The sequence below is a fragment of the Chenopodium quinoa genome, unplaced genomic scaffold (genome assembly GCF_001683475.1).
Source record: "Chenopodium quinoa cultivar QQ74 unplaced genomic scaffold, ASM168347v1, whole genome shotgun sequence".
In the NCBI taxonomy this organism is placed as follows: Eukaryota; Viridiplantae; Streptophyta; class Magnoliopsida; order Caryophyllales; family Amaranthaceae; genus Chenopodium; species Chenopodium quinoa.
In genome coordinates, this window is record NW_018742556.1 from 2,189,372 (window position 1) to 2,194,914 (window position 5,543).

The following is a 5,543-nucleotide window of genomic DNA, read 5'->3' on the forward strand; positions in this document are numbered from 1 at the left end:
AACCCATTTCGAATTTTTTTAAAAAATCATTTTCGATTTTTTTTATTTAAAAAAAATTAAATAAAAAACAACAACAAAATCAAAAAAGAAAAAAAAAAAAATTAATTTATAAGGGTGGCGTCTGCCAGGGCTGCCACAACCACTGGACTGGCGCCTGGCAGGGCCGCCTCACCCAGTGGAGTGGCGTTTGGCCAGGACGCCAGTCTGGTGGTCTGGGCGTCTGGGCTGGACGCCACTCTGGTGGTTCTGGCTTCTGGCTTGGACGTCTAGGCTACGGTTTGGGCGTCCATCCTAGGCGCCGGAGCCACTCCGACGGTAAACCGTGAATTTTAACGGTGACTTACCTCGTTTTCCGTCGACGACGACGTACCTCCGGCGTCCCCCGCATCTCCGGCCTGCCCTCCGGTCTCCCCCGGCGAGCCAGTACGGCTCCACATTTTTTACACCGAGATTATTTCAATTTTAGAAAATGGGCATAATGGTCAAACCATATCATATTTGTGGGCTTTATATGGTAAATTGCGGGCGATGTTTAGCGTTTCACTTTTATTATGTTACTTGTAACCTCTTAGCTCTATTGTCTCGAATAGAATATGTCAAGTTGTATCAATTCTAAGTAAACCTTGGTAGATCTTGCACATGTATGAAGCAAATGTTTGCCCTCTTAATTTCTTGATTTTCCTTCCTACAAAGACTCCCTAATCTCTGTCATTAGCGTATCATTCTTACAATCTTACTCCTTGTAAATTAGGCAACCCCGAACATGAGTAATTAGCATCTATCTATATAGCCTATTACCAATTAAGAATCAATTTATATAGTCTATTACCAATTATAACAATCAAAATATACTTAACAAAAGTCGAAATTTTCTTTTAGTAGTATATGCTTTCATGATAAATAATAGTTCGCCCTTATAACATCTTTTCAATCCAAACTCTAATAGAATAAACAATTGTGTTGTGGTGTGCTCATAATAACATGAGTTGCCTCAATTGCTTTTCTAAAATTAAATATGAAAAATTTGAGACACAAATCCAATAATAGATTATGAGTTTAGCCCCATCCAAAAACTAGTTTTTTGCAGCACATCAATACAAAATAAAAAAACAAATACTACTTCGTAAATAAAGAACATTTTACTAACTAATTCTAGTCTTTTCCTAGGAGGGGAAAAAAAAATACGAGTACTTGTAGTTTAGGGCAAGAAAGAAGGAATTCGGGAATTGGAAAAATTGGATCAAAAATTGAGAGCGAGAGAAAAGATGGCCCAGCCAAGCAAAGAGCCATGCAAGAAACAAGCCTGTGACATTCAATCTTGTTTATCGAAGAACAATTTCAATCCTAAAAACTGTATTGATGTCATTCTTAAGCTTCAGAAATGCTGTGAAAATTGCAATTATGATTCTACCCATTGTGCTTCTCTCTCTGGTCTTCTTAAGCAACATGCTAACATTGCTAAGCCCTCTAATTAAAGGGTATGTCCTTGTAATTTTCTTGCTGATTTTGATCTATAAAAGTGTTTATTTTGTTGAATTATATGAGGGTTATGGTTGATTTTGTGGGTTTGGTTGAGTTTCTTTGATGATTTTGTTAATACCCATTTGATGAAAGTTATTGAATTTCTGGGGTTTTGTTGATTTGATGAGTTGATATATTATGTGATTGTTTTATTTATGATTTTTGCTGTCTGATTGAATACAATCTCAGCTTCTTGTGCAATTGACTTTTGGTGGGTGTAATTAGAGAGGATTGTATCCGGGAAATTCCCGGTTTCTCATAACGAAATTTATTTCGGGGGCATTTTCGTGAATAAATCAACAACTTTTCTTTTGGAAGCAGGAAGGGTCATAGAGTAGATAGGTTCTGTCTAAGATGGACCGGGTTATCGGTGCTTATTAAGTCGTAGAGATTTGGCTGATGCTTTGATATTGATCTTAGAGATACCGATATCTTAAGGAGATGGACAGTGTTGTAAGGTGTTTGAAACATTGAATTATATATAATTGGGAAAAAGAAGCATAGAGGAGTCTTGCAGCTGGAGAACTATAAGGTAATGAGACCAATATGTTTTTAAGGCTCCTCCTGCTATGCTACTGCGACGAAAGAGATTAAGGACATAATGGATGAGGGCGATGTAGGTAGTTCAGTTACAACTATCATGGAGAATTTTATGTTCATTAATTGTCAAGACAAGCTCTGGTTACTGGTTAGGTCTTTGATTCAAGAGAGAGGAGCCTCACCTTAAAGTCCCTTTTTTTGCGTCCCATAAGCTCCTTAAGAGGGAAACACTGTGAGGTTATTTTTCATCTTTCCATCATGATAGTGTGGATTCTCAAATCAGAAAGGCATGAATAAGTTAACATCTTAGAAAACGAGGTTTATCTTAGCAAGAATTGAAGAACCTCCAAAAAGTGATGCTCATCTAGTCTCCAATTAATATGATTGCCTAGGGTCTGAATTCTGAAATCAGTATCATTATTCATTAATTGATAGAAAATTAAGTGCCAAATTGATACTATGTCATGTCATGTGTCTTGGGAGGTTATAGCATGAAGGTGGCTAGCTGTAGTTATATTGATAATCTTACCTCCTCTCAGCTTTTATTTAGGTTTTCCTCAGCTACCAAGAGTTGCAGAAAGTTCTTACGATCTCACTACCTTACAAGGCCCCATGTATCTAGGTTTTACTACGCCTCAGCCAAATAATTTGAGGGAGTTTCAGTCTAATACGAAGTATAAGGAATGTGTTAGTGTATTCTCTCTCAGTTGAGCATCTGTGCAACCAATAGCTGTAGAGTTTTCTACTTGTTCCATTGCCCCCAAAGTATCAGAGAAAAAAGGTAAATCTCTTGGTATGTGTCATGGATAATCTAAGCCGATTAGTAATTTATTTCAATCAAATCTAAGGCCTATTACATACTAATAACTTAATTTCAATCAAAGCTGAAGCCTTTTGGCAGTTTTCAATAATAAAAACTCTCAGTGCTTGATCTTCAGTGTCAGCTAGTTAGCAAATTCGCTGTTATGCCTCAAACATGTTCTTTAAATTGGGGATAGCACTATTATGGGTGACTTGTTATAAGTTTTGTTGCGACTTGCAGGAGTGGTGTTACTGTCATTATTGTTTGTCAAGAGAGGGAGGGTTCAGGTGGGTCATTTGATGCGTATGTATGTGGTATATTACTAAGTATCTTTCTAATACCAAATTTCTTCTATATCCTACTGTGAATCTGTGATCGAGTATGTTGATGCATGTGTTTGCTATGCTTTCTCATGTTGACTATGCATAATTTGTGGAATCTCTTTGAACTGCAGTATATCATGCAGACGAGCAGAATGCAGGTTAGCAAAAGATTTGATCGCTCCAGCTACAAGACACTTGAAGTCATAGTGTAGTTCACAATACCGAATATCATCTAATAGATACTCTGTATATCAATATGAAGCCAGTAAAGTTTGCAGCCTTGACGAACATCATAGAGCTTTCTCACTGATGCTGCTTGGAAGGCTTCTGCAGTTAGTGTTGTATGAAAGATCAGTTTTAGGAAAGATTTGTTTTAAAAAATAAATTGGTTTTTTGCTTGTTTATTTGCTAGTTGAGTTTGAATTGAGGCAATTATTTCTTTGCAAACCCTTTATATCAGTGTTCATGGATTATTGTATTTCAGATTTTTACTTGTTTTTTATGATTGTTTAAAAAAGGTTGGGAAATTCAAAAACCCAAAGTCAAAGCCAGTTTTGATAGAGAGACCAACAACAGAGAAGGATATTGCTCGAGACGCGTACATGTAACATTCTTCTTTTCATTTCTTTGTTTTATTTCTTGATCGATTTGCGTACGTTCATTCATTTTTATCGTACTCCCTCCATCCCCAAAACTTCGGTCTTTTGGCCTAATTTTATTCTTAAAATAATCGACCCATTTTGCATTAAAATACCACCAGGCCACCAATTTACAATAATATTTATGCAAAATTAGCTTCTCCATATAAAAGTTTGTTTTTTATGTATTTTTAATACTTTTTGTCTATCCACTTTTTTTACAAATCATGTGTAAATTTATCTTTCCAATATGTTTTTTTTTTTATTTTTTATTTTTAGTTAATTTTTTAATAACTGTAAAATCAACCCAAAAAGTTAAAGTTTTGGGATGGAGGGAGTATTTATTTCTTTCTGTTTTTTTTTTTTTTTTTTTTTTTTTTACAGGGAGGAGTATTTGCGCAACAACCCTAATAGGCTGGTAACTTCTCTTATATTTTATTTTTAATTAGCTTATAACAAGTTTTTTTGTAGCAATTGTTGTATTTTTTTTGGGCGTCCTTTCTGATAACTTTGAATTTCTTTTATTGCTGGATCTCATTAAAGCTATCACCAGAGGAAATTAGGGCGGTAAACAATCAGTTTTTTCGACTAGTGAAGACGGTATGTTATTTTACATGTTGTAAAACCCACCCTACCCGTAAAACAGATATATACTTCCTCCGATTTATTAATAGTTGCAATAGTTTGACTTTTACACTATTCATGTGTTTTACTTTCGCTAGCTTTGACGAGTTATACATAAATAAAAATATAGTCGTTAGATTCGTCTCAATTTGTATAATTTTAATATCTAAATTTATAAATTTTACATATGGGTAATCAAAGATATTAACGATTCAAAACATGCATCGGCAAGCGTGAGAAGAGAAGTGTTGCAACTATATAAATAAATAATAAAAAAAAAACAGAGGAAATATATATATATATGTTGCTTCTTTTATTTTCATCAAGTTGATCGATCAGATTTGTTATTCCTTCCTACTACTTGCTAATCAATTAATTCTTATTATTGTGTTTCAGGCTTTGAAGAGTATTTTGACAAGTACATTGCTGAGCGCGGAATGGACTTGACCACAAAAATCTTGTTAGACGAGCGTAGAAAAAAGTGATCACCCCTTACCACTTTCTTCACTTGCTAATGTCTCACTTTCTCATGTGACAATCTCTTTTAAAATCAAATACCACTATATATGTGCTACTAATATGGCTTATGGTTCTTTGTTTTCTTTTTGTTTACTGGTTGTGCAACAGAATTTAATTTGCATTCTGTTTGTGTTGTGTTGTGTTGCTTCGCCTTAAATATTGTAACCATCCTTAAAATATAAGCATGATAGCCAATTCTTTGGCAGCCTAACAATCATCAAACCAAAAAAAATGGTAACTCTAACATCTTACAACAACTAAACAAATTTCATTATCAAGAAGTATGTATGTTTATATGTCATAATTTGCTATAATGTCAACAAGTTAACATTGTCCGTCACATACTTACATGCTATAAAATATACTCCTCACTTGATCAAATAGATATTCTTTGCTTGTTCTAAACCTTACAATAATACTACTTAAAGCATGAAGATTAGAAGAGGGTAAGTTAAAATGTAAAGCGTTTGTGCTCCAGATAAAACTGATATTAATTTCATAGAATAAAAAATTAGATTTTTTACCAAATAATTCTGGTAATTGTCGTAAATTAAAAGTATGATGTAACACGGTGTA

General features: G+C 34.3%; 1 pseudogene; it reads left to right on the forward strand.

The window, feature by feature from the left end:
* Positions 1 to 1,039: 1,039 nt before the first annotated feature.
* LOC110720520 lies at positions 1,040 to 5,060 on the forward strand (annotated as a pseudogene).
* The last annotated feature ends 483 nt before the right edge of the window (positions 5,061 to 5,543 follow it).